At 46.1% G+C, this 13,944-nt stretch overlaps 2 long non-coding RNA genes across 20 annotated transcripts; both read left to right on the top strand.

Moving 5' to 3' along the window:
• The first annotated feature begins 1,004 nt into the window (after window positions 1-1,004).
• LOC126991578 (uncharacterized) lies at window positions 1,005-5,567 on the top strand. Its single transcript, XR_007745662.1, has 3 exons — window positions 1,005-1,132; window positions 3,980-4,164; window positions 4,282-5,567. It is a non-coding gene; the product is annotated as an uncharacterized LOC126991578 (long non-coding RNA).
• A 1,736-nt stretch (window positions 5,568-7,303) lies between these two features.
• Window positions 7,304-11,064, top strand: LOC126991580 (uncharacterized). 19 transcript variants are annotated; one of them, XR_007745674.1, is made up of 7 exons: window positions 7,880-7,922; window positions 8,340-8,479; window positions 8,618-8,757; window positions 9,063-9,342; window positions 9,483-9,701; window positions 9,842-10,286; window positions 10,870-11,064. It is a non-coding gene; the product is annotated as an uncharacterized LOC126991580 (long non-coding RNA). The 19 variants fall into 19 exon arrangements; XR_007745667.1 differs by lacking the exon at window positions 7,880-7,922 and adding an exon at window positions 8,040-8,199; XR_007745679.1 differs by lacking the exon at window positions 7,880-7,922 and adding an exon at window positions 8,042-8,199 and having other exon boundaries at window positions 8,340-8,418; window positions 8,558-8,757.
• Window positions 11,065-13,944: the final 2,880 nt, after the last annotated feature.

Raw genomic sequence — 13,944 nt, 5'->3', positions numbered from 1 at the left:
ATTCTGGGAAATAAGTTTTTTAATTTTTTTTTTATACAACAAAGGAGGCAGCTCAAGGGCAACAAAAAAAGAAAACAATAATAAAAAAAAGCCCGCTACTCGCTGCTCCTAAAGTAAAGCAGGTTTATCCTTCACATCCTCCTCTGGAAATCTCTCGTGATGGAACGGAGAGGCCTGACAGCATAGTACTTCTGTTCGAAATTTGCTATTAACTAGTAGATTTTCACTCCTCCACAAAGTTAGGTACCAGAAGGAAAGTATATAGGAAAAAAATAAGAAAAAAATACACACACGGAAGCCTTCAGTACACACACACACACACACACACACACTAAAAAAAAAAAAAAAAAAAACATCCCCTCCGTGGCGTCCCGAAGCAGTACAACATAAACAGTACAAACATCAAAAGGAAAAGAAAATATATTGTTTGTAAAGAAAATCAGGCAAACTAAAAAAAGTCCAATGGATAAAGGCCAGAAAACAACCAATAATAGAGAAAGGAGCATGAAGAAATCTACCCATATAGTGTGCCGTTGCCAAGACTGCACACCTCAACACCCAAACAGCGGGACAACGTTGCCAGGTTGTCGTACTCTGCCTCATACGTTTGCCGATTTTCAACCCAAAAACTGCTTTCATCACCCAAATAACTCCCTTCATATACGGTTATTGTTTATTTGGTTGATTATTGGTGCTTCTTGGCAACAGATATGGGCCAGAAACCGGTAAATACGCGGCTCTTGAGTACGACAATCTATCAACGGTGCCCGGGCAACGTTGCCAGATTCTCGTATTCAGCCTCTTATGCTTGCCGATATCCGACCCAAAACCTGCCTCCTCGACCTCAATAACTGCCTACACATATATTTATCGTTAAAATGGTTAATTATTGGTGGTTCTTGGCAACATATATGGGCCAGAAACCGGTAAATACGCGGCTCTTGAGTACGATAATCTGCCCGGGGTGGGACTCACAGCGGCCCTCAGCTCATCACGTGCGCGGTGTTTGTTGTGATGGCGGCGCTGTGTGCTTACTGCGGGTTGTCTTCTGGACCCGCTGGCCGCTGCTTGGACCCCTGGAGACTGGCAGGTGTGCAAGGGACGGATTGGCGGACTATTGACGGACTGAAAGGTATGTAGGTTATAAGGTGTGTGGCTGAATGGCTAGGGGAGTGAGGGAACGTCAGGGAGTGACAGGTTCAAGCTTGCTCGTCTGTCTGTCTGTCTGTATGTCAGTATCTGTTTGTCCGGTTGACCAAACTTCGCGGCTGACTGAATTACTGACTTGCTGACTGATTGGCTGACTGGCTGGGTGAGTGAGGGAACGTGGGGAGTGACAGGTTCAAGCTTGCTCGTCTGTCTTTCTGTCTGTCTGGTTAACTCAACAACCCCGTGTCTGACTGGCCAACTGAATTACTAAGTAGCTGACTGACTGACTGAGTTCCTGGCTAGCTGACTGATTGGCTGACTGTCTGACTGGCTGGGTGAGTGAGGGAACGTGGTGAGTGACTGGTTCAAGCTTGTTCGTCTGTCTGTGTCTGGTTAACTAAACAACCCCGTGCCTGACTGGCCAACTGAATTGCTAAGTAGCTGACTGACTGATTGAGTTCCTGGCTGGGTGGCTGACTGGGTGTGGAGTAATTGATAGTTTAGGCTAATTGCTGGACTGGTTGATTGCTGGCCGAGTGATTACGTGGTTGACTACTTAACGACTTGCTCACTGACTGGCGGGAAAGTGTTAATACTGCAGCAGCGGGTGTCACCGAGGAGCACCTGGCATTTTCTCCTCTTCCTGGAGAGGTAAGTGAAAAAGACGTTGGGTGATTTTTGAAATTTTTGTAGCCACCTCCGCTGCCATGTCAACAGCGGCGCAGTGCGAAGCGTATCACACGTAAACAAAACAAAACAAAATAATAATAATAATAATAATAATAATAATAATAATAATAGTAAGACTAAATTCAACTTTACCTTACATAACCTGACCCTAACATTACCAAACATGACCTGTGCCCTGAAATGCAATGTGCTAAACTGTGCTCATAATTTTTTTTAACGTAATTATATTGAAGTTTCTCTTATTATCCCGAGGTACTCAGTTACTGCACTGCATACAAATCACATTATGATTTTATTAACCGCGCGAGATGGCTACAATACATTCAACATTCCTCAAGGTCTATTTATAGTTTGAATGGTTATTTTTACGTGTGGGGGCGGCAGCAAGGAATGTAGAGGAATGCAGGCTTATTCGGACCTTGGGTCATTCGGACCGGATTCGGACCCACGTCGTGGGTGATTCGGACCCATGTTGTGGCTGATTCGGACCCTTGTTGTGGCTGATTGCCTGATTCGGACCTTTCTTGACTATTTCGCAGTGCATGAGGAAACGTTTCTTTTGTATAGATAATCAGTTGCCAGGCTGACCACACAACAAGATGAGCGACGTGCAGTACAGAGTGCAGAAAAACTGTGACAGAGCGCCACCAGGCCAGTTAAATCTACACTCGCTAGAAAGGCGAAGGTTGCGAGGAGACTTGATCGAAGTCTATAAATGGATGAAGGGATTTTATAAAGGGGATGTCAATATGATTTTGATTGTAAAAGAGCCAGGTAGGACGCGTAGCAATTGTTTTAAGTTAGACAAATTCAGATTCAACAAAGACATAGGCAAGAATTGGTTCACCAATAGAGTGGTGGACGAATGGAACAGGCTTGGCAGCCATGTTGTGGGTGCCAATACCGTAGATACATTCAAGAAGAGGTTAGATAAAGCCATGGATGGTGAGGTAAGGTGGGGTTGAGTGTACAAGAGCTGCCTTGTATAGGCCAACCGGTCTCTTGCAGACTCCTTATGTTCTTATGACTGCGACTTCTGTGGCGGCTGGCAACACCGACGATGTGGAAACACAGGCAATAATTATGTTGATCTTTAACTCGAGCAAAAAAATGGTGCCGAATTATGGTGCCACGCCCTTTGTGTTGAGGAGAAATAACCTTTTACATGTGTAAAGTGTATAAGTGAAAACGTGCATTTAATCCTATATCTTGCTCTCTGCTTTACAGGTTTATCTAGATATATGTACAACAAGCTGCGCCGCGCTGATATATCTTTTACCTTCGTGTGCGATGGATGCAAGCACTTAAGTTCAATGAGCTTACACAACAGGTACATGCTGTCCTACTGACGGAGTGACATTTCAGATTTAATTAAAGTCTGTTACGAAATTATATTTATAAATCCAGCAAATTCATGTTGTATATGTTTATGTGCGATAATTTTCATCATTCCGAGGGAGTCGGATGAAGAGTCCTTTGATGTGTCACGCCCAAACCGGTCACTGAATGACGATAATGAAGCATTGTGAGTACCGCGCAAACTACTGTCAATACTACATAAAGAGCAGTGCTTCCACAACAATTTTTTTTTCTTAACTCTGATTCAAAATTTCCTCAGATTTCCTTGAAATGAGTCACTAATTTCCTTACATTTCCATATGATCATTTAAGTCCGGTTCTATTATTTTTTTATATATTTATTCCCAGATCCTTTTCTGATGACTTAAGTTATGCAGACCCCCCTTCGACGCAGGATGATAAGGATACCTTTACTTGCGTTGAGTCCGGTACTGAGCGGGGCAAGCCAACGTTGTCTGGTACTGAGCGGGGAAGCCAAAGTTGATTTCCAGCGAAGGCTTCGCATTTACTTTGAAACGCACACAAAGAAAGGGGACACTAGAATGGCGATGCAGTTTCCGCGGAAAATTGAATCCAGGCTCAGTTATTGTTAGGCAGACTGGTGAGGATTCATATTCAACTGGAATGGTAACCCACACACCCAGCCAGGCCTGGCCTCCTTACAGCTGTTTAGATAAACTCTCAGGTGGGCATGCAAGGGCGTAGAGGGGATTCGTATAATTATATTATATTGATAGGCGAGATTGATTATTCTTGCTCTCAACGATTTCCTTTTTTTCAGTGAAAACTACAGGAAAAGCACACGTTTACGAGTCGGCAAGCGACGTAGTGGGTGTCGTCAACGATTGCTTTAGTGTTCCAAGTCGACCCGAGGCTTCGAGGCCGAACCGCAACACACTCATAAGAATAGTTGACAGAGCACGGGCCTCGCATCGGCCAAAGGATCCTACTGACTTGTTCTTTGAGGTGCGTTATAATGATGGGGAGACTTGATGATGCGGACATACACTAAGGAAATATAATGAAAAAAAAGTTACTCGTTTTGTTGGGGTTCTCTAATGTACCTTATTAATTCTTTTTTAGATCGACCATGACTACCTCGAGGAGACGATACCTGAAGAATTCTTACGGGCAACTGTAACAGCTGGAACCAAAAAGCACCTTATATTCTTTACAACAAAGTAAATGCATTTGTTACTTAGGGGAAAAACTTTGTTCATTGATGGCACCTTTAAAGTAGTCAAGAGTCCATTCTGTCAACTGGTTTCAATTCAATGCTTTGTGAAATATGACAATTTTATTATTGTTTTTTTTATACTTATCACATTGTATAACAATACTATCTGTATTATTGTAATGCCCTTTGCCGTCACTGGTGGCTGACCTGTTATGATCCTTTTTATATAGTAACAACCTTTTTTTATTTTCTTGTATACTTTGTACTTTTTATTTTGATCATGACACACACACACACACACACACACACACACACACACAACGTATTATTAACACTAATTGGCTACGAGGGCCGAATAAGCCAGGAACAAGGGCCGAATAAGCCAAAGTGGTCCGAACGAGCCAGGGTCCGAATAAGCCTGCACCGATGTAGAGGAGTAGGAAAGGAAGGGAAAGGAGAGGAGGTATAATTAATGTAACCGAGGAAGGGAAGAAGGGGATCACAGGTACGGCAAGGAATTTAGGGAAAAGAGGGGAAAGAATTTTGGAATGTTATCGAGGAGGAGGAGGAGGTGCTGGTGGCAGGCGTGTGAGGTGTTTGTGAGGAAAAGGAAGGAAATTCGAGCTGATGTGTTGATGGCTTGGGAGGAAAAGGAAAGGAGAAAAAAATATCGTATACTGCTAAAGGTGTAAGTGTGTGTGTGTGTGTGTGTGTGTGTGTGTGTGTGTGTGTGCAACAGGACTGAGTCTAGGTCCTATGTAGCGTATCATATTACAGTTATCATATCGGTCATTGATTTTGTAAGTGTGATCCGATTTAATTAGGAAAAAAAGGTGTGCATGCATGTGTGTGTGTGTGTGTGTGTGTGTGTGTGTGTGTGTGTGTTCTAATAACTTTCATGCTCGGGATATTAATTTTACCGAGTGTTTGCTGATTAAATTAAGATCCATTAGCTGATATTTATGCTTTCCCCGATAATGGTTCGCCTCGTTACGCAGTGAAAGAAAGACTCGTGGAACAGTGTGTAATTAAAGCATAAGAAACTGTCCCCCCTGGGCCCCCTCCCTGCGCTGTGCTGGCCTCATCACCAGCAGTTTGGGGTAAAGGTCTGGGATTTAGGTCACGTGATGATGGTGATTAGCCTTGCAGAATGAAGCGAATCGGCCATTGTCTGTTGCGATAGAAAGAAGAAAAACGGGAACTGTTGGTGCGGAAGGAGCGTAAAAATATATATTGTTGGTGCTGAGGAAAATTTGGGTCATGTGACGATAATGATTAGCCTGGCATAATGGGACGCCTCTCTGCTGCGATAGACATAAGAAATACGGGAACTGTCGGTGCGGAATGAGCGTAAAAATATATAGTATTTGTGCTGAGGGAAGTGTGACTTTGACACGGAAATTGAAGCTTAACAATATTCCCTCAAATTAATTTGATAGTAGATTATAAACAAGTGGCAATAAGCTTATGGATAATAATAATGTAAAATACGTCTGGGTGTCTTTATAAAATAATATATATTTCGCTATCTACCTATCTATCTACCTATCTATATCTATCTGTTCGCTTCTCTGTCTGTCTGTACTGTATATATATATATAATCCCCCTCCACGCACACACGCTGCAGTGGAAGTGTTTGAGGACTGTATTGACATAGAGTGAACTCAATGGACCTTGATATCCTGCAATAAAAGCACACTGGCGTTGAACGTATATTGCTGATATTTTGCAAAAGTTCGTGTCTGATTCTGTAAAAAAGGTTGTGACCTATCACCAGTAATTTGCAGTTTCGCAACCATGGCGGCCGTCACACAGCACTAATTCGGGAGCAATGGTGACTGGACCAGTCAGGATGCGTGTGTATATATGATATGTTGTGTTTCAATAAAATGTTTTATATATATATATATATATATATATATATATATATATATATATATATATATATATATATATATATATATATATATATATATATATATATATATATATATATATATATATATATATATATATATATATATATATATATATATATATATATATATATATATATATATATATATATATATATATATATATATATATATACATATATATATATATATATATATATATATATATATATATATATATATATATATATATATATATATATATATATATATAAGAACGCAGGAGTCTGCAAGAGGCCGGTAGGCCTGTACGAGGCAGCTCCTTTGACCCTAAGCTCCCGTGTATCTAACCCCACCTAATATCGCTGTCCATGAATTTATCTAGTCTATTTTTGAATGTGACAATTGTATTGGCACTCACCACATGACTGCTAAGCCTATTCCACTCATCCACCACCCTGTTAGTGAACCAATTTTTGCCTATGTCCCTGTTGAATCTGAATTTATCCAGTTTAAACCCGTTACTTCGTGTCCTACCCGGTTCTCTTACCAACAAAACCTTATGAATGTCTCCCTTATTAAAGCCCTTCATCCATTTATAAACCTCGATCATGTCTCCACGCACCCTTCGCCTTTCTAGAGAATGCAAGTTTAACTGTTTGAGTCTTTCCTCGTATGGCAAGTTTCTCAACCCCTGAATCATCTTAGTCATCCTCCTCTGCACCGATTCTAACATTTTGATATCCATTCTATAGTAGGGTGACCAGAACTGAACCGCATAGTCAAGATGAGGTCTAACTAATGCTAAATATAGTTTGAGGAAGACTTCGGGGCTTCTGTTGCTTACGCTCCTTGAAATAAATCCCAGTACCCTATTAGCTCGATTTCTAGCTTGAATGCATTGTGCCCTTGGACGGAGATCAGAGCTCACTAAGACCCCTAAATCCCTCTCGCACCCAGACCTACTTATGAGAGTATCCAGTACCGCATAACGCCCTCAAACCTTCCTTTAAAAAATACCTGCAGGTCAAATTACTGATACATGAAACGGTTTTAAGTAATGTAAGAAATGTAAGAAATGCAATCCCAGACGCCATACTGTTGCTTCTAATCCTCCCTCACCAGCCCCTTCAGCCAGGGCCTTGGGCTGGGTAGTCACCCGCTGGCCTGGTGAAGGAGTGGCAGGGGGAAGTGGTCTTTGTCTGTGGTCTGTGGTCGTCTGTACGAGGAGTCTGTAGTCAGCGGTGTTTGTGTGTGCGTTAATGAGTAACCGACTTCGAGTATCACAAACACCGCTACTGTTCAGAAGAGCGACTCCGAAGTGATCCCAGTGTACTGGGCATGGTTGAGAAATTCCCTCTGTACTAGGAGTCTGTAGTCAGGGGTGTTTGTGTGCGTTAATGAGTAACCGACTGAGTATCACAAACACCGCTACTGTTCAGAAGAGCGACTCAAGTGATCCCAGTGTACTGGGCATGGTTGAGAAATTCCTCTGTGCTAGGAGTCTGTAGTCAGGGGTGTTTGTGTGCGTTAATGAGTAACCGACTTCGAGTATCACAAACACCGCTACTGTTCAGAAGAGCGACTCGAAGTGATCCCAGTGTACTGGGCATGGTTGAGAAATTCCTCTGTACGAGGAGTCTGTAGTCAGGTGTGTTTGTGTGTGCGTTAATGAGTAACCGACTTGAGTATCACAAACACCGCTACGGTTCAGAAGAGCGACTCGAAGTGATCCCAGTGTACTGGGCATGGTTGAGAAATTCCCTCTGTGCTGGAGTCTGTAGTCAGGGGTGTTTGTGTGTGCGTTAATGAGTAACCGACTTCGAGTATCACAAACACCGCTACTGTTCAGAAGAGCGACTCCGAAGTGATCCCAGTGTACTGGGCATGGTTGAGAAATTCCGTCTGTACTAGGAGTCTGTAGTCAGGTGTGTTTGTGTGTGCGTTAATGAGTAACCGACTTCGAGTATCACAAACACCGCTACGGTTCAGAAGAGCGACTCCGAAGTGATCTCAGTGTACTGGGCATGGTTGAGAAATTCCCTCTGTGCTAGGAGTCTGTAGTCAGGGGTGTTTGTGTGTGCGTTAATGAGTAACCGACTTCGAGTATCACAAACACCGCTACTGTTCAGAAGAGCGACTCCGAAGTGATCCCAGTGTACTGGGCATGGTTGAGAAATTCCCTCTGTACGAGGAGTCTGTAGTCAGGTGTGTTTGTGTGTGCGTTAATGAGTAACCGACTTCGAGTATCACAAACACCGCTACTGTTCAGAAGAGCAACTCGAGGTGATCCCAGTGTACTGGGCATGGTTGAGAAATTCCTCTGTACGAGGAGTCTGTAGTCAGGGGTGTTTGTGTGTGCGTTAATGAGTAACCGACTTCGAGTATCACAAACACCGCTACTGTTCAGAAGAGCAACTCCGAGGTGATCCCAGTGTACTGGGCATGGTTGAGAAATTCCCTCTGTACGAGGAGTCTGTAGTCAGGTGTGTTTGTGTGTGCGTTAATGAGTAACCGACTTCGAGTATCACAAACACCGCTACTGTTCAGAAGAGCGACTCCGAGGTGATCCCAGTGTACTGGGCATGGTTGAGAAGTATCGTTAAACTGGTGCTTTTCTGTGGTCGTCTGTACCAGGAGTCTGTAGTCAGGGGTGTTTGTGTGTGCGTTAATGAGTAACCGACTTCGAGAAACACAAACCCCGCTACTGTTCAGAAGAGCGACTCCGAAGTGATCCCAGTGTACTGGGCATGGTTGAGAAATTCCCTCTGTACTAGGAGTCTGTAGTCAGGGGTGTTTGTGTGTGCGTTAATGAGTAACCGACTTCGAGTATCACAAACACCGCTACTGTTCAGAAGAGCGACTCCGAAGTGATCCCAGTGTACTGGGCATGGTTGAGAAATTCCCTCTGTGCTAGGAGTCTGTAGTCAGGGGTGTTTGTGTGTGCGTTAATGAGTAACCGACTTCGAGTATCACAAACACCGCTACTGTTCAGAAGAGCGACTCCGAAGTGATCCCAGTGTACTGGGCATGGTTGAGAAATTCCCTCTGTACGAGGAGTCTGTAGTCAGGTGTGTTTGTGTGTGCGTTAATGAGTAACCGACTTCGAGTATCACAAACCCCGCTACTGTTCAGAAGAGCGACTCCGAAGTGATCCCAGTGTACTGGGCATGGTTGAGAAATTCCCTCTGTGCTAGGAGTCTGTAGTCAGGGGTGTTTGTGTGTGCGTTAATGAGTAACCGACTTCGAGTATCACAAACACCGCTACTGTTCAGAAGAGCGACTCCGAAGTGATCCCAGTGTACTGGGCATGGTTGAGAAATTCCGTCTGTACTAGGAGTCTGTAGTCAGGTGTGTTTGTGTGTGCGTTAATGAGTAACCGACTTCGAGTATCACAAACACCGCTACGGTTCAGAAGAGCGACTCCGAAGTGATCCCAGTGTACTGGGCATGGTTGAGAAATTCCCTCTGTGCTAGGAGTCTGTAGTCAGGGGTGTTTGTGTGTGCGTTAATGAGTAACCGACTTCGAGTATCACAAACACCGCTACTGTTCAGAAGAGCAACTCCGAGGTGATCCCAGTGTACTGGGCATGGTTGAGAAATTCCCTCTGTACGAGGAGTCTGTAGTCAGGGGTGTTTGTGTGTGCGTTAATGAGTAACCGACTTCGAGTATCACAAACACCGCTACTGTTCAGAAGAGCAACTCCGAGGTGATCCCAGTGTACTGGGCATGGTTGAGAAATTCCCTCTGTACGAGGAGTCTGTAGTCAGGTGTGTTTGTGTGTGCGTTAATGAGTAACCGACTTCGAGTATCACAAACACCGCTACTGTTCAGAAGAGCGACTCCGAGGTGATCCCAGTGTACTGGGCATGGTTGAGAAGTATCGTTAAACTGGTGCTTTTCTGTGGTCGTCTGTACCAGGAGTCTGTAGTCAGGGGTGTTTGTGTGTGCGTTAATGAGTAACCGACTTCGAGAAACACAAACCCCGCTACTGTTCAGAAGAGCGACTCCGAAGTGATCCCAGTGTACTGGGCATGGTTGAGAAATTCTGTCTGTACCAGGAGTCTGTAGTCAGGGTGTTTGTGTGTGCGTTAATGAGTAACCGACTTCGAGAAACACAAACCCCGCTACGGTTCGGAAGAGCGACTCCGAAGTGATCCCAGTGTACTGGGCATGGTTGAGAAATTCCGTTAAAGTGGGCATTGTCTATGGTCGTCTGTACCAGGAGTCTGTAGTCAGGGGTGTTTGTGTGTGCGTTAATGAGTAACCGACTTCGAGTATCACAAACACCGCTACTGTTCAGAAGAGCGACTCCGAAGTGATCCCAGTGTACTGGGCATGGTTGAGAAATTCCCTCTGTACGAGGTGTCTGTAGTCAGGGGTGTTTGTGTGTGCGTTAATGAGTAACCGACTTCGAGTATCACAAACACCGCTACTGTTCAGAAGAGCGACTCCGAGGTGATCCCAGTGTACTGGGCATGGTTGAGAAATTCCTCTGTACGAGGTGTCTGTAGTCAGGGGTGTTTGTGTGTGCGTTAATGAGTAACCGACTTCGAGTATCACAAACACCGCTACTGTTCAGAAGAGCGACTCCGAGGTGATCCCAGTGTACTGGGCATGGTTGAGAAATTCCCTCTGTACGAGGAGTCTGTAGTCAGGGGTGTTTGTGTGTGCGTTAATGAGTAACCGACTTCGAGTATCACAAACACCGCTACTGTTCAGAAGAGCGACTCCGAAGTAATCCCAGTGTACTGGGCATGGTTGAGAAATTCCCTCTGTACGAGGAGTCTGTAGTCAGGGGTGTTTGTGTGCGTTAATGAGTAACCGACTTCGAGTATCACAAACACCGCTACTGTTCAGAAGAGCGACTCGAAGTGATCCCAGTGTACTGGGCATGGTTGAGAAATTCCCTCTGTACGAGGAGTCTGTAGTCAGGGGTGTTTGTGTGTGCGTTAATGAGTAACCGACTTCGAGTATCACAAACACCGCTACTGTTCAGAAGAGCGACTCCGAAGTGATCCCAGTGTACTGGGCATGGTTGAGAAATTCCCTCTGTACGAGGAGTCTGTAGTCAGGGGTGTTTGTGTGTGCGTTAATGAGTAACCGACTTCGAGTATCACAAACACCGCTGCTGTTCAGAAGAGCGACTCCCAAGTGATCCCAGTGTACTGGGCATGGTTGAGAAATATTGTTAAGGTGTCAAGTTTGGTGAACCGGCGATATTGGAACTACGCCGTTGATGTCACAGTCGGTGAGCCAGCGATGTGAAGCAACGCTGACGATGTCATAGTCGCTGAGCCAGCGATGTGAAGCAACGCTGACGATGTCATAGTCGGGTAGCCAGCGATGTGAAGCAACGTTGACGATGTCATAGTCGGTGAGCCAACGATGTGAAGCAACGCTGACGATGTCATAGTCCGTGAGCCAGCGATGTGAAGCAACGCTGACGATGTCATCGTCGGTGAGCCAGCGATGTGGGAGCAACGCTGACGATGTCATAGTCGGTGAGCCAGCGATGTGGGGGCAACGCTGACGATGTCATAGTCGGTGAGCCAGCGATGTGGGGGCAACGCTGACGATGTCATAGTCCGTGAGCCAGCGATGTGGGGGCAACGCTGACGATGTCATAGTCCGTGAGCCAGCGATGTGAAGCAACGCTGACGATGTCATCGTCGGTGAGCCAGCGATGTGAAGCAACGCTGACGATGTCATAGTCGGTGAGCCAGCGATGTGGGGGCAACGCTGACGATGTCATAGTCGGTGAGCCAGCGATGTGGGGGCAACGCTGACGATGTCATAGTCGGTGAGCCAGCGATGGGGGAATAACGCTGGTGGTGTCATAATCGGTGTGCCAGCGATGGGGAGTAACGCTGGTGGTGTCATGATCGGTGTGCCAGCGATGGGGAGTAACGCTGGTGGTGTCATAATCGGTGTGCCAGCGATGGGGAGTAACGCTGGTGGTGTCATAATCGGTGTGCCAGCGATGGGGAGTAACGCTGGTGGTGTCATAATCGGTGTGCCAGCGATGGGGAATAACGCTGGTGGTGTCATAATCGGTGTGCCAGCGATGGGGGAATAACGCTGGTGGTGTCATAATCGGTGTGCCAGCGATGGGGAGTAACGCTGGTGGTGTCATAATCGGTGTGCCAGCGATGGGGAGTAACGCTGGTGGTGTCATAATCGGTGTGCCAGCGATGGGGAATAACGCTGGTGGTGTCATAATCGGTGTGCCAGCGATGGGGAGTAACGCTGGTGGTGTCATGATCGGTGTGCCAGCGATGGGGGAATAACGCTGGTGGTGTCATAATCGGTGTGCCAGCGATGGGGAGTAACGCTGGTGGTGTCATAATCGGTGTGCCAGCGATGGGGAGTAACGCTGGTGGTGTCATAATCGGTGTGCCAGCGATGGGGAGTAACGCTGGTGGTGTCATAATCGGTGTGCCAGCGATGGGGAGTAACGCTGGTGGTGTCATAATCGGTGTGCCAGCGATGGGGGAGTAACGCTGGTGGTGTCGAAACCATCAGGGAGTCTTGCAGAGGGCTTATTAGACAGAGCAATATCGGAGTGCCCCGTGAGCTTCAAGTATCTACGCGTAGTCAAAATGCCGCAGAAAGCACACGGGAGTCACTGGGACCACGCCTTACAAGACCCTTCATCGTGCGTGTGTCTCAGCTGCGGGACGGACGGGAAGCAGACGCGACGCCTCCACCTCAGGCTGGATCTGCTCGTGGGGAGAACTGGAGGTCTCGGCGAGGCGGTCGGCCGTGGGACTGGCGCTCACCCTCGAGACGCAGGTGGCGATACTGAAAAGATAAGCAGCTGAAGACATAGATGAATTATAAATTGTAGGAAAACCTTTGATCAGAAGGTTGTGTGAAGTAGGATGGTAATGTTTATTTGAAGGTGAGGTGGAGTGAAGGCGGCGGTGGTGGTGGTGGTGGTGGTTGTGTGGGGACGGTGGATGCTGGTGGAGAAGGCGGGAAATTGATGCGAGAGAGAGAGAGAGAGAGAGAGAGAGAGAGAGACGGAAACACTCATACAAACTACAAAAGAAGAGCGAAAGAAGAAGAAAAAATAATAACAAACTTCCTCGTTTTGGCGACGTTAACTTATGGCATCTTAAGTTTCAAAGCAGCAACCAGCCAGGTAGCAAAGAGGTAACTAACTAACCAGGACAGGTGTGTGAGGAGCAGGTGTGTGAGGGAACCGTAGGGAGGGACGTCAGGGAGGAAGGAAGGAAGAAAGCAATGAGAGTGAGAGGAGGATGAGGAAAAACCACTGGGAAATGAGAGATGGGAGGGAGAGAAGGAGGAAAGGAGGGAGATTGAGAGGAAGGGAGAAAGGATTTAGAGTGAAAGAAGAGGCGAGGACGAAGAATCACTGCTAAAGGAGAGGAGGGAGGGAGGGAGGGAGAAAGAAAAGACGAAAGAACTGGCAGATGAGAGGAGGAGAGGTGTAGGAGGGAGGGAAGGAGGGAAGAAGTCTAAGCGAGTGTAACATTGTTTTGTCCCCGGCGTATGTACGGAGGAGGAGGAGGTGGAGGTGGAGGAGGAGGAGGAGGGGAAGGAGGAGGAGGAGGAGGAGGAGGTGGAGGAGGAGGAGGTGGAGGAGGAGGAGGAGGGGAAGGAGGAGGAGGAGGAGGATCAGGACGAGGAGGAGGAGGAAAGGGAA

This window comes from Eriocheir sinensis, unplaced genomic scaffold, assembly GCF_024679095.1.
Source record: "Eriocheir sinensis breed Jianghai 21 unplaced genomic scaffold, ASM2467909v1 Scaffold301, whole genome shotgun sequence".
NCBI classification, from domain to species: domain Eukaryota; kingdom Metazoa; phylum Arthropoda; class Malacostraca; order Decapoda; family Varunidae; genus Eriocheir; species Eriocheir sinensis.
The sequence above is the reverse complement of the archived record's forward strand: the minus strand, read 5'-3'. Positions and strand labels throughout refer to the sequence as shown.